A 13,491-nucleotide genomic window follows, 5' to 3' on the forward strand; every position below is an offset into this window, starting at 1 on the left:
GATTCCACGGAGGCTTGTTAACCCGCCATCCCCAATTGCTCATTGAAGAGATTATAGACTGTTACAACCAGCTGCTCGACATTCCTTCCAGACTTAGCCAAGAAGGCTGCTCTCCATAGTACCACAATGGTAGCTACCAATAAAGGTTGTCTGTAACTTATAACCATAAGGGTCTGGGTGGACTGATACAAGGTGCCCACTGGGACTGGCAGACAACAATCAGGCCAACTGCTCCCCGGTCCGACGCCACAATATGCACCTGTGCCGGGTTCCTTCCAAACCGGAAGAACAAGGCCGGGACCCTGCCTTATCTTAAGCTGAAACAATTTTAACATTTTCCCCCTTACATGGCTGTACCATCCCCCCTGCCACAAGGCTTTGAAATACATTACGGCTTGTGCCTATGGCGATCGCCCATGCCCCAATACCTGCTGTGTACTTGTGCGAAGTTAATCCTGCGATAACGGCGCTGAACGTCTGGAGTTGACCTGCCCTGGGAGACAAGACATAAATTAAGAGAGTTTCTAAGCACTGCTGGCTTAGCGATATGAACATGGGAATGCGGTCTATGCGGGCACCCGCTGCTCCATTGTCGAACAGACTCCCGCCCCCACGTGGCCTGCATACCTCCTGTAAAAGAAAACCAGCATTGTTAAAATACACCTTATGCCCCCGGGCGCGGACCGGAGGTAGCATGGCCTTAACAAGTGAGCTCACCGACACAATAATCAGTGATTAAGCAACCTTCTCCATAGTCCATAGAGCGCTAGGTCCCTGGTACCTGATACAGAAAGCGGACCACGTGCGGAGAGGCCCCACATGGGCCCTCGCGAAAGCGGACAATGTCACCGGAGCAGAGCCACCCCCGATAGGTGGGCCACCCTCGCGATGTTGGTGCCGGGTGGGACGCGGAGACTTTCCGCCGCAGCAGGCAAAAGACAATACCGACTCTCGCACCCTGGTCCCCCGCTCCGAGGTCGGCAGCACTGTGCACGCAGCGGAGCTACCGGGCAATCGAACCTGAGGCCTCAGGCCTGCACTGCATACGCTCAACCATTGAGCTACAGCCCCGCAGGGCAAAAGCAGCGGACACCGCGGTGGACTCAGCCCCCACCAACCTCACTACTTTCCCCCGGAGATTGGCCCGGAGGTGGCCCGCAGAGCGCTAAGACACTTGAAAAGGGGGGGAGGGGGCGGGGGGCAGGTAGTCGGTGCGGAGGCCGTCCTCAGCCGCCCCCCGGGCCCCACAGATGCGCCAACAGCAATGAAGAGCGTGATCCATGCCCCTACAGGCCGTGATGAGGCAGCTACGTGAGCGCCTGCCCGGGTGATGCGGTGGGGGCGAGTCCAGCCCGGGCAAGCAGCGTCGAAACAGCGGCCAGGCCTCCCCCTGCTCCAGGCCGGACCTCCGAGCCCACGGTTCCCGCTAGGATGCCGTGCCCCGAATCTACCTTGCAAGGTGGGGAGGGGGGGTGGGGCACAAAGGGAGCCGGGCCGCCGCCACCGGGAAGGGTGTTGCGATTACCGGCCCCAGGACATCCCAAAGGCGAGCCGGTACCAGACTGGTATGCCGACACATTCGGGGAGATTACGTGATTTACCCAGGCTCACAGGGTGCACGTGACCCCGAAGGCTCGAACCCTGGACTCCCCCCCGAAGTCGGCAGTTTGACCAACGGAACACCTCCTCTCCTTGCCCCTATTCTTTCCTTGTGCCCACGCAAGTGGATCTCACCGCGGAACCCAAATGGGAACGACCGCAACCCCCCCGGCAGCCAACCAGGCTATGCTGGGCCGCCCCGCCGTGTTGCACCAGATGGGGTGCTCAGGCATGGGGGGCAGTATTGTAGGCACTCACCGAAACTACGAGGCAATGGGGCGACACACGACGAACGGCGTGAAGGGCAGCAAAGAGGGTCCAAAATGGAGGGGGGAGGCCTAAATAGTATACCCCTTCCAATCCCCCGGCATGCCGGACATGACGTGTCTGGCACGCCCTGTAAGGGGACTCCTCCTGGAGTCCCGCAGGAAAGTAGGGGGGTGGGGGAAGAGCCCAAATGCAACTAAGGGTGGCCGCCCTCTGGGGTGGCCCCCTGCGGGGGCCAAGGGCAGCCGCAAACTTGTGATTTTCACTGCAACTGTAAAAGCCACATTTCCTTTGCAAAATTACCACTGGCTCAGCTCAAGCACCCATCAATTTGATTCCCTATTGATGCATGACGTCTACATATGCAGCTGCTTGCCGAGTGCAGTGCCAGACAAAACCAATCGAATGCAGAACAAGCATTGGCATAGCCAATAGGTCTCGTTTTTGGAACCTTCTAAGTATTTAGATATGCAGCACAATATCCTTGGTGCAACCACATCAACTGTTGCATGGCTAAACACTTATAAGGTCCCAAAGGCGAGACCTATTGGCTATGACAATGCTTGGTGTGGTTGTCTGTGTGGTTGTGTGTGGTTGTGTGTGTGTGTGTGTGTGGTTGTGTGTGTGTGGTTGTGTGTGTGCGTGTGGTTGTGTGTGTGTGTGGTTGTGTGTGTGTGTGTGGTTGTGTGTGGTTGTGTGGTTGTGGTTGTGGTTGTGTGTGGTTGTGTGTGTGTGTGGTTGTGTGTGTGTGGTTGTGTGTGGTTGTGTGTGTGGTTGTGTGTGTGGTTGTGTGTGTAGGTGTGGTTGTGGGTGTGGGTGTGGTTGTGGGTGTGGTTGTGGGTGTGGTTGTGGTTGTAGGTGGGTGGTTGTGTGGGTGGTTGTATGTGTGGTTGTGCGTGTGTGTGGTTGTGTGTGTGTGGTTGTGTGTGTGTGTGGTTGCATGTGTGTGGTTGTGTGTGGGGTTGTATGTGTGGCTGTATGTGTGGTTGTGTGTGTGGTTGTGTGTGTGTGTGTGTGAAGTTGTGTGGGTGGTTGTGTGTGTGGTTGTGTGTGTGGTTGTGTGTGTGTGCTTGTGTGTGTGTGGTTGTGTGGTTGTGTGTGTGTGGTTGTGTGGTTGTTGTGTGGTTGTGTGTGTGTGGTTGTGGGTGTGGTTGTGTGTGTGTGTATGTGTGTGGTTGTGTGTGTGTGGTTGTGTGTGTGGTTGTGTGTGTGACAGTAATACTAAAAGCATCTCAAAATAAAGGAACACAAACATCGAGTTTGTGGAAAGAGAAAGCACGTTGTAAGTCAAACGGGTGCAGCAAAGCATTAACACAACAACAAAACAAACAAGATCACTTAGCGAAGACTGAGTGCTGATAATAGATACATACAGCCCATCATCTTAAGAGTTCGATTGCAGCCAATGTGCACACAAAACTGCCCCCTCCTTGTTAGTTGCACCCCATATTTCATGAGTTGTAACTGCTGCACACACCATAGCGCTTTGAGATCTAAAGCGCTACATAGGTCTAATCGATTAACCAGTCGCCAACATGCTGTGCTTTTAAAGAGAATGTGCCAAAAGTTTCCAGCTTCCTCATCATGTCCTCATGAAAGCGCCAACGAAAGGACTCCCTGAATGGTGCAACGGACATGAAGCAGCCGCTGCGATCAGAAATAAACACTGTGAACGTTGTCCAGTTTCACAGTAACATTTCCTTAATGTTCTTTAAGTCACAAAACAGTAATACTAAAAGCATCTCAAAATAAAGGAACACAAACATCGAGTTTGTGGAAAGAGAAAGCACATTGTAAGTCAAACAGGCGCAGCAAAGCATTAACACAACATGTTCTTTGATGTTTGATCTTCTTTGAACGAGAACATCAAAGGGGCGCCGCGAAAGTGATCGCGGGCAAAAGTGAAAATGATCGCGGGCGCTTAATGAGCATGACGAGGTTTGCCAGCCTCTGCTCCTAAGCGCGCGCTGCACACATGCACTGTAGCTCTAAGCTGGCCATGGTAGCATTTTTTTGAGCCCTCACAAAAAGTCTCGCCAGAACAGCGCATGCGCTGGGTTAGGCGAGACCTAAAAAGGAAGACAGAGATGAGATGTGAGGGACTGAGTTGGCAGAATCGACCTAGACACTGTTTCCAACCTTCCACAATACTCCAAGCCAGCTGCTCACTAACTGGAGGAAGACAGGGGTCAAGCAGAGAAACACAAAATAAAAAGTAGATGTACTTACAATGTTATGATTCTAGCAATAGGACTCTATTATAAAGTTTCTGAAGGGTGGGTGTTAAGTAGTTCAGAAAGTCTTCTCTAGGCCTTGTTCCATGAGCTGTGGGAATCCCTGTTCAGGTGCAACCCAGTCCTTAATTTCTGGATAAATAAGAGCCCGGGCCCGCATCAGGAGCCCACTGTTACCTATTGCCCCTATCATCGCTGGCAATGGCAGTAACACAGCTACAAACCATCACCCCCCCTATAAGTATGACAATTCAGGCCATTCCAGGTCCCCCAAAGCTATCAGAATGGCTTGTGCTACAGATATTAGTCCTTTTTCAATGTAAATGGAATAATAAACAATTATTTTTGAGTTCAATCATTGCCACCATGCGGCTGACTGTAATAAGTGTCGATGTTGCCAATTAAGTGCCTCTACCGAGCACAGGAAATCACCAGGTTAAAATAGGCACTGGTACAACCAGAGTTTGAGCTCAAATTGGGATTCCAACATGCGTAGTCATACCATTGGCAATGACAGACCCCTAAAAGTCCCTAGTATATAAGATAAGGGGGGTTCAGACTACTTGTTGGACATGGCCCTTCTTAGGGGTTTTTCTATAAAACGTTTTGCTTTTTCTCCTCCTGATTTTCGCTGCTTCTCTTTCATAGTCCTTAGGACATTGGGCGCTTTCCCACTGTAATGCAATGCGAAAGCACGTGCACCGTTCCAACACATCCTAGGAAGTGGTGCTTATGTGATTGGCTTAGGTGTTGTACCTGTGGTTACCCTGTAAAAAGGTACACCACATGCGCAGGGCTGGTACTGCACTAGTCGATGGTAGGACACATCACGGATTGCACCACCCACCAGAATAGCCTTTCAAACATGTATCAAGCATGCCAATGCAAGTCTGTGGGTGCACAGTCACTCTTAAGTTCAGGTTGGCATTTTTAACGCATTAGCCAACACTGAGTGGGCCTTTCAATACCACTAGAGTGCCCCTAGGGTATGCCCTGAGGGGTGGGGCAAGTGATAGGAGAGAGGCAGGGCCGGTACACATGGGTGTTCCCTGCCCAAGTAGTGAAGAACCCCCATATGGGTTTTCCTCTACCTAGGTGGTCAGCTCTTCCTATGGGACAACACATGGGTTTTGCTGATTCTTTTTTTGTGGCCTTTGGGCTCAGGGCACTTTTACACTGTAAATGCAGTGTGAAAGTGCACGCACCCTTCCAACACATCTCAGGAAGTGGTGCGCACTTGATGTTTTTAAAACATGTCTCATGCAGGCCTGTGGGTGCGCACTTACACCTATGAGGTTTTTTAACATGTGTCAAGCCTGTCAAAGCAGACTTGTGTTTGCCCAATTGCACTTATGCTCAGGTTGCCCTTTCTAAACCACTGGCCAATCATGAGGGGACCTTTCACTACCACCAGGGCACTCCTGGGGTAAGTCTTAAGGGGTGTAGCAAGTGGTAGGTGTAAGGAAGTGCAGGTACACATGTGTTCTCTGCCCAGGTAGTGAAGAATACATATGTGTGATTTTACTGCCTATGAGGTTTGCTCTTCCAATAGGTTAACATGGGGGAATTTGTTGAAATTACTTCAAGATGCAATAGTGGCTTACAGTGGAGCAGGCTCATAATGTTTCCTAATGTTGGATTCACAATGACCAACCCTCTCCTGTCATAAAGGGGGATTAGTCACTATAAGTTTAGAAATGCAACTTCTTTAACCTCTTCAGTGCCCATGACGAGATAGTCTCGTCATGGAGCACGGTTGCGCTGTGCCCATGACGAGACTATCTCGTCATGAACCCCACCCACTAATACAACGCCCGGCACAGGAGGGGGAAAGGGCGTGGCACTGAAGGGGTTAAAGTGGGCACTTCTTTGCTCTATAACTCTTTCTTTGCCTTTTAGCTTGACTCCAGTACACACACTGGAGGATGGGGGAGCACATGTGGTCATTTCCCGGAGACAGCTATAAACATTAGACATGCAACTGGAACAACAGACCTCTGCCATTTGAGGGCCTAGCTGGATAGATTAGAGGAAGAGGTTTTGACACTTGGCCTCTGGGAGACATTTCATGGCCCCACTAAAGGTTAAGATCTGCATTCCACGGTACCATGGCAGGCGGGCCTGAAATTTAGGGGCGACACCTGTGGTTCAAACGGAAACCCTGTGACATCAAAGTCCTCCTGAAAGGGACCCATCCAATCTACCCACGACTCCTGGAGAGCAGTGCCCTCTTAAGTGTCCACATCATCTGCTGGATCCCAACTGGTAGTGGTTGTGAGCATGGAACTAAGAGATTTGCCGGGAGACCAGAGTGCCTTGTGTATTTTTTGAATCATGCCGCATTCTCTCTTGTGCAAAACACCGACTGCAGGCTCAATGTGTGCGGTGTCCAATTCACAGTTTGCGACTCTTTGAGGTGGGCACGTACCCATAGTAATGCATCATTCTAACTCATGAGGCACTGCTGAACTTGCGCCTGTGTGTTGACCGGATTTGGCAGGTGTTACTCAGAACAACATGCACCAGACGTTGTGCCTCATTTCTAGGGAGGTTCGGAATCTGTAACTCTTTGAGTGTGTGACCAGAATTGTCTGATGCGATACAGAACAAAGCGCACCAGATGTTGTCCCTCACTTCCAGAGAGGAATGGAATTTACAACTCTTCATGTGTGTGACCTGAATTGTAATGTGAGACTCAGAACAAGACGCACCAGACATTGTGCCTTATTTCAAGGGAGCTACGGAGTTTGCAACTCTGTGTGTGTGACCAGAACTGACGGTGTGCCTCAATTCCAGGAAGGTGCAGAGGAGCGGATCCGTGTTTCATGGTGCCCGGAATGCCTGGGTGCACCTTTGATCAACGTGTGTCTGACGGGGTGCTGCTTTCTTCTGAGAGGCTTCCCTGCTTCATCCCCCCATTCAATGATTGTTCCTTTCATGCCCTCATTGCGGCAGACCCAGTGGCATAGCAAGGTCAGGTGGTACCAGTGCGGAAAATTTCTTGTCACCCCCGGCTTGACAAAATGGCAAAAATATGTGTTTAAACACATATTTTTGCCATTTTGTCACCCTCCTCAGTGATGTCACCCGGGGCCGCCTGCATCCACCTCACCCCACTTCCTACGTCGCTGGACAGACGAACTGCTGTCTCCTCACCCATCCCGACGGCTTCCTATTACCAGGTTGTATTACACAGCACAGGCCGGTGATTGACTAGCCTGAGGAACGTTTCCAGAAGTGGGTCAAGAGACTGCGTGACATCCCCTGTGCGTTCAGAGCTGGGCTGGTGATGGAAGGCACAGTGTGGAATCCCTTGAGTGAACAATTATCGCCTGCAGGGGGGCGCTAGGTGGCGCACACTCGGAATGGCCGCACTGAGGTGAGGCTCCCGCAGCCCGGTAAAACTATCCTGAAAATATCCTGCTCTAGATGGTGGATAAAAGATCTGTCCATCTCGACGGTGAGGGGGACCCTTGAGGGTCACTCGCTGAAAGTTCCAGGCGAATCGCACCGCGGAAACTGGAGTTATGAGGTGGTGAAGGCAGACCGTGACGCTGCTGGGAAGCTCTGGAGAGCGGACTGCCGGCTAGCGGAGGTACTTGAGACCGCGGATTGTCACGAGGTTGCGGGCCGCAAGGCGAATCGAGGAGGAGCGGTGGCGGTTCACCGGGTCCCCGGGGACGCCGTGCCTTGTGCCTAGAAGGAGAAGAAGCTGTGGAGTGTCGGAGGCTGGGACAGCGTCGAGGCTCTGATGCGGTGAGTGCAGCCGGATGCCGGGCCTCGGCCGGGGGCGCTGCCGGTGGACTGCCTGAATGACGGGAGCTCCTGAAGGCTGGGGTAGTCGTCGGAGGGTTCCCTACGGCGGAGGTGCCGCACCCGCATGAGATTGTGGACCGGGGCTTGATGGCGCCGCAAGATCCTTTGCCGCTCGGACCGCGGAAATTTGTCACGGAGACTGTGCTGAGAAGCGGTGGAGGATTGGGAGGCACACTCGGACCCTGATTGACTGCTGGCAGCGGAAGGTGAAACAGAGCTGGGTGTGTGGGTGCCGGGCGCGGTACGCTGGGCAGGGCGCTGTGGACCAGAGGTTGAGTTTGCGAGGAGTGGGGAAGCTCGCTATCTCCAGTTGCTGTAGGGGAGAGTGGCTGCAGGAGCAAGGCACTGGCGAGTTTGACTGTGGGGTGGAGCGGTGAGAGGTCTCCCTCACCTTCCACGGACGGAACTGGTGAGCCAGGCAGTGGTGGACGCAGACTGCTGGCCTCGGAGGGGGAAGAGTGCGGCGGCAGATAGTGGCTGACGTGACTCAGCAGGCAGTGAGGAAGGGGTACCTGGACCGGGTGTCCTGTTTGAGGTGGCAATATGGGCAAACCTGAGGCAAAGCAGTCGAAGCTGCATTTCGAGGGGGCACGGCGCGGTGCACAGTCGCAGCAGTGTGGCCAGCAACAAGAGGGGCGCAACGACGTCCAGGAAAGAGCTGCGGGCGCGACTGCGGACACTCAGAACATCCTCCAAGAGATAAGGCAGGGGTTTGCTACCATGGTCGAGAAGGTGGATCACATGTCGACCAGAATGGACGCACTGGTCCACAAACTGGAAGGTCATGAGGAGCGGATCCAAGAGGCGGAGCGACGCATATCGGAAACGGAAGATGTAGCCTCCAGACATACCACGCAGCTAGCTAGAATGGACAATCTGCTACGGGTGATAGCTGCTAAGAATGAGGACTTGGAAGCGCGCAGTCGGCGCAAAAAAAAATTCGCGTTACGTGAATCCCGGAGTCCACCAATGTGGGGCGACTGGAGATATATGTACAAAAAATGCTACTGTCCACTATCTGCGCAGAAGAGCTGTCCAGCCAATTTATAGTGGAGCGGGCCCACAGGTCGCTGGGCCCCAGGCCGCAGCTTGGGGCTAATCCGCGCCCAATAATTGCGAGACTGCTGAACTACAGGGACCGTGATGTGGTGCTGAGGGCTGCCAGAAAGAAGCAATCCATGGTATATGATGGGAATGCCTTTTCGATCTATCCCGACTTCACAGCTATGGTGCAAGAGGAGAGGCGCAAGTTCATGGATGTGAAAGCAAAGCTGCGTAAGGCGCAAATAGATTATGCGCTGCTCTATCCACCGCGCTTGCGAGTGACTCATCAAGGCAAGCAACACTTCTTCACCAAGCCAAACCAAGTGGAGGACTTCCTGAAACAAGTGAGAGCAGTGCCCCGCGGCAGAGGTGGGGGGTCGGCGTCGCGATCCCTGGAAGAGAAAGGAGATGAGGAGGGTGCGGACTAGCCAGGCTTGTGAAGGCCTGAATGGCTCCCTGCGGCTCGGGGTCTCTACTGGACAGGGCGGGCAGCTGAGAGTCGACCCATGGACGGAGAGGTGAGGGAATGGACCACCGTATTGAGCGACTTACTGACTTCATCGGGCAACCTCTGGCCCTCTGGCCATTGTCTGCGGTGGCTGGGACCGGCTAGAAGGGCAGGAGGCTGCTGTGGGACCACCTAGTAGAAGCCCCCAGCGGGTATTACCCAGGGGCAAGGCGCCATACGCCCTGGTTGGGGGTGGCGGCGCTGATTGTGATTTTGTTGGGGAGGGGGGGGATTGGGAGGGGAGACTTTACTGGCAAGTTGGGGATGCTTCAGTGGGAGGGGGTGGGAGCTAACGGATTGTTGGTTGGTTCGCAAAAGTTGTTTCTCTGGGTGGATGCTACTGGGCGTATACCAGGGGAAAGGTTGGAGAACTTCGGCATGAGGGCTTTAGAATTGGCTGCTGCACTGGAGTGGTTGGCACAACTTGGGTTGACTGGTACTGCTTGGGTGGTGCGCTGGGTTATGTCTGAAACGCTGGGCTATGGCTGATGGGGAAGTAAACACACTGAACATCATAACGTGGAACGTCCGAGGGCTGGGGGATGCGAGGAAAAAGAGACAACTGCTGGCCTACTTAGATAGACACCACACACATATTGCTATGTTACAGGAAACGCACTTCTCCCCTCAGGGAAGCAATCGATTCGCGTGCAAGTGGGAGGCCCACAGGGTGTTCTCTTCCTATTCGTCATATGCGCGTGGGACGGCGATACTCATAAAACGAAGGTTCCCTTCCACATTGGGGGAGTAATGGAGGATCCGCACGGTCGATATTGCCTCATGTGGGGGCGATTGGGATCGGTGTCTGTTACGTTGGTCTGTTGTTATGGGCCTAATGTGGATGACCCACTTTTTTTTTCCAGACTGTGGGCTAAGATTATAGAGGTGGGCTCCCAGCATATTATTTGTGGCGGGGATTTCAACGCTACGCACACTCCGAGCTGCGACAGATCACACCTGGCCCCGCATCATTACACAAAGGCAGCTGGAATACTTAGAGACACCATTGAGGAATATCACCTTGTGGATGCCTGTAGGCATCTACACCCTGGCTCCCGGGAGGGGACCCATTACACTGCACGGGCGGCTTCCTGGGCGAGACTAGACTATTGGTTGGTATCTAGGGGACTGGGGCCTGCGATAGTTAATGTGCAACACCTGGCCCGCACTTATTCGGACCACACTCTGGTACGCCTCGCGCTTTCGTCATCGGACCTTGAGGTGCCGCGGGGTGGCTGGCGGTTGAATGCGGCCATGTTGATAGACATAGCATTTCAAGAGGAGTTATAGGAGGAGGTATATGACTTCTTCGCACGCAATAAGGGGTCGGTGAAAAGTGTGGAGACCATATGGGAGGCCTTCAAGGTAACGATCCGGGGGTTTTGTATCTCCAAAGGGTTTGGGGTGCTAAGAGACATGGGGCCCGATTCACAGAACTAACTTACGACAAAATCCTAAACTTACTACTTTTGGTATTCACAGAAGTTAGGATTTTGTCTTAAGTTTGTCTTAAAACAGACTTAAGACAGACTTAAGACAAACTTAAGACAAACTTAAGACTGACTTAAGACAGACTTAAGACAGACTTAAGACAGACTTAAGACAGGATTAAGTTAGGATTTTGTCTTAAGTTTGTCTTAAGTTTGTCTTAAGTTTGTCTTAAGTCTGTCTTAAGTCTGTCTTAAGTCTGTCTTAAGTTTGTCTTAAGTTTGTCTTAAGTCTGTCTTAAGTCTGTCTTAAGTCTGTCCTAATTTTGTCTTAAAACAAACTTAAGACAAAATCCTAACTTCTGTGAATACCAAAAGTAGTAAGTTTATGATTTTGTCTTAAGTTAGTTCTGTGAATCGGCCCCACAGTCTGCTCACTGCAAACACTAGAGGGGGAGCTGAAAATGATTGAGTCGGAGCTGGCACTGGGGCCGTCAGCCGACGCCCAGATAAGGTTTCGAGATAAACTAACGGAATATATGGGCACGGCGCAAAGGGAGGTGCGATTCCGGGGTAAACACTGGAAAGCTAGAAGCTATGGAGAGGGAGAAAGGCCAGGGAAGATGTTGGCCGCTTTGGTACAAAAACCTCGCTATGCCACTTACGTCCTAGAGATTGAAGAGCTAGAGGGAATAGTTTACCAGGACACGGGTGGTATACTTACTGCATTCAGGAGACACTGCGAACATTTATACACTACCACAAGACGGGATGATTTGAAGCTGGAAGAATTTTTGGACGACGTGGCACTGGGCTGGCTTAGTGATAGGCAGCGTGAGTTTTTATGCGCTCCCTTTGAACTAGATGAAGTGTGGGAGGCAATAATGAGTATGCAGTCGGGGAAAGCTGCTGGGACGGATGGTATCCCAATTGAATTCTACAAAACATATATAGATATTATGGCCCGGTGCTGCACGAAGTGTACGAGGAGTCGCTGGAGGTGGGTCGCCTGCCGCCCTCTATGAGGGAAGCACTTATGGTTTCGCTGTTGAAGCCAGGAAAGTCGCCGAGGGCGTGTGACTCTTATCGGCCGCTGTCCCTCCTGAATGCGACGCCAAGATCCTGGCGAAACTGATAGCCGCCCGCTTGAGCCTTTTGCTTGAAAATCTGATACTCCCAGACCAGTCGGGTTTTGTCCCGGGTAGGGCTACATCACATAACCTGCGGACGTTGTTTACTGTGCTCAATAATGTTTTGTCTGAACTCCCCCTGGCTGCGATTTTTTTAGATGCCACTAAGGCGTTTGATTCGGTAGAGTGGGACTATGTTTTTGGCGTACTGCTGCGGATGGGTTTCCCCCTCCCTTTTTCTGTCCTGGATCAAATTATTATATACGGAGCCGGAGGCTAAGATATTGATAAATGGGCGTACGGCTGAACCGCTGTCTATCACGAGAGGTACTAGGCAGGGGTGCCCGCTTTCTCCGTTGCTTTTTGCAATAGCAATGGAGCCGCTGGCGGCGAAACTGAGGCAGCATCATAACGATAAGGCACTGAGATGTAATTTACGGCAGATCCTCATATCTATGTATGCAGATGACATCACACTGTACATCCGGGACCCGCAAGAGAATTTGAACCCGATCCTGAGGGAGTTTATTGTATTTGGGAAACTGTCCGGGATCCACATCAACTGGGGCAAATCATGTATCTTCCCGCTGACGCAGGCAACCAATAGGTTCGAGCCAGACTACCCCCTGGAATGGTGCGATGAGGAGGTGCGATATTTGGGGATAAGGGTGACAAGAGACAGGGATGAGCTTATGCGACTGAATTATGGTACTGTGATAATGCGCATTGAGGAGAATGTGACCCGTTGGATTGCATTGCCCCTGTCAATGGCGGGACGAGTGTCCTTGATTAAAATGGTGATCCTTCCCCATCTGCTCTATTTATTCCTTAACATCCCATTTTATCCGGGGAGACATTTCTTCGAGACGCTCAGGTCGGAGCTTACGCGATTGGTCTGGGGGGGGCGGCAGCCGCGGCTGCAGTGGGACATACTCACTAGACCATACTCGCAGGGAGGGTTTGGAGTTCCTGACTTTGAGTTGTATTACCTTAGCGCGCAGGCCCACTACGCTTGGTACTGGATAGTGCAGCCTAGATATATGCCACAGGTGGCGGCGGAGCACTGGCTGGCTCACCCGATGCCAATAGAGGGAGCAATATTTGGGAAGGTGACGCCGAGAGATAAGAACCCGACCACAGTCACATGTACCATCAGCGCCTGGAACCGGATTAGACGCATATTAGGTGCTCCCATGACGTATGCGGCCTCGTTGCCACTGGCGTATTACCCTGATATGCCGTTGTTGCAGGAGGCTGTGTTTCATCAATTCAGAAAATGGGAAAAGATTGAGACATGGGGGGACTTGTATAGGGAGGGGCGTTTCCGTACGGTGGAGCAGCTGCTGCAGGGGCAGCAGCAGTCGTCGCTAGACGCCTTCCTATATCTTAGACTGCGACAGGGGATGCGTACAATCACCCCAAATTTCCCGGAGGAACCGGAGGCGCTGGCCCCGCTGCAGGCAATG

This window comes from Triturus cristatus, chromosome 3_1 (genome assembly GCF_964204655.1).
Source record: "Triturus cristatus chromosome 3_1, aTriCri1.1, whole genome shotgun sequence".
NCBI classification, from domain to species: Eukaryota; Metazoa; Chordata; class Amphibia; order Caudata; family Salamandridae; genus Triturus; species Triturus cristatus.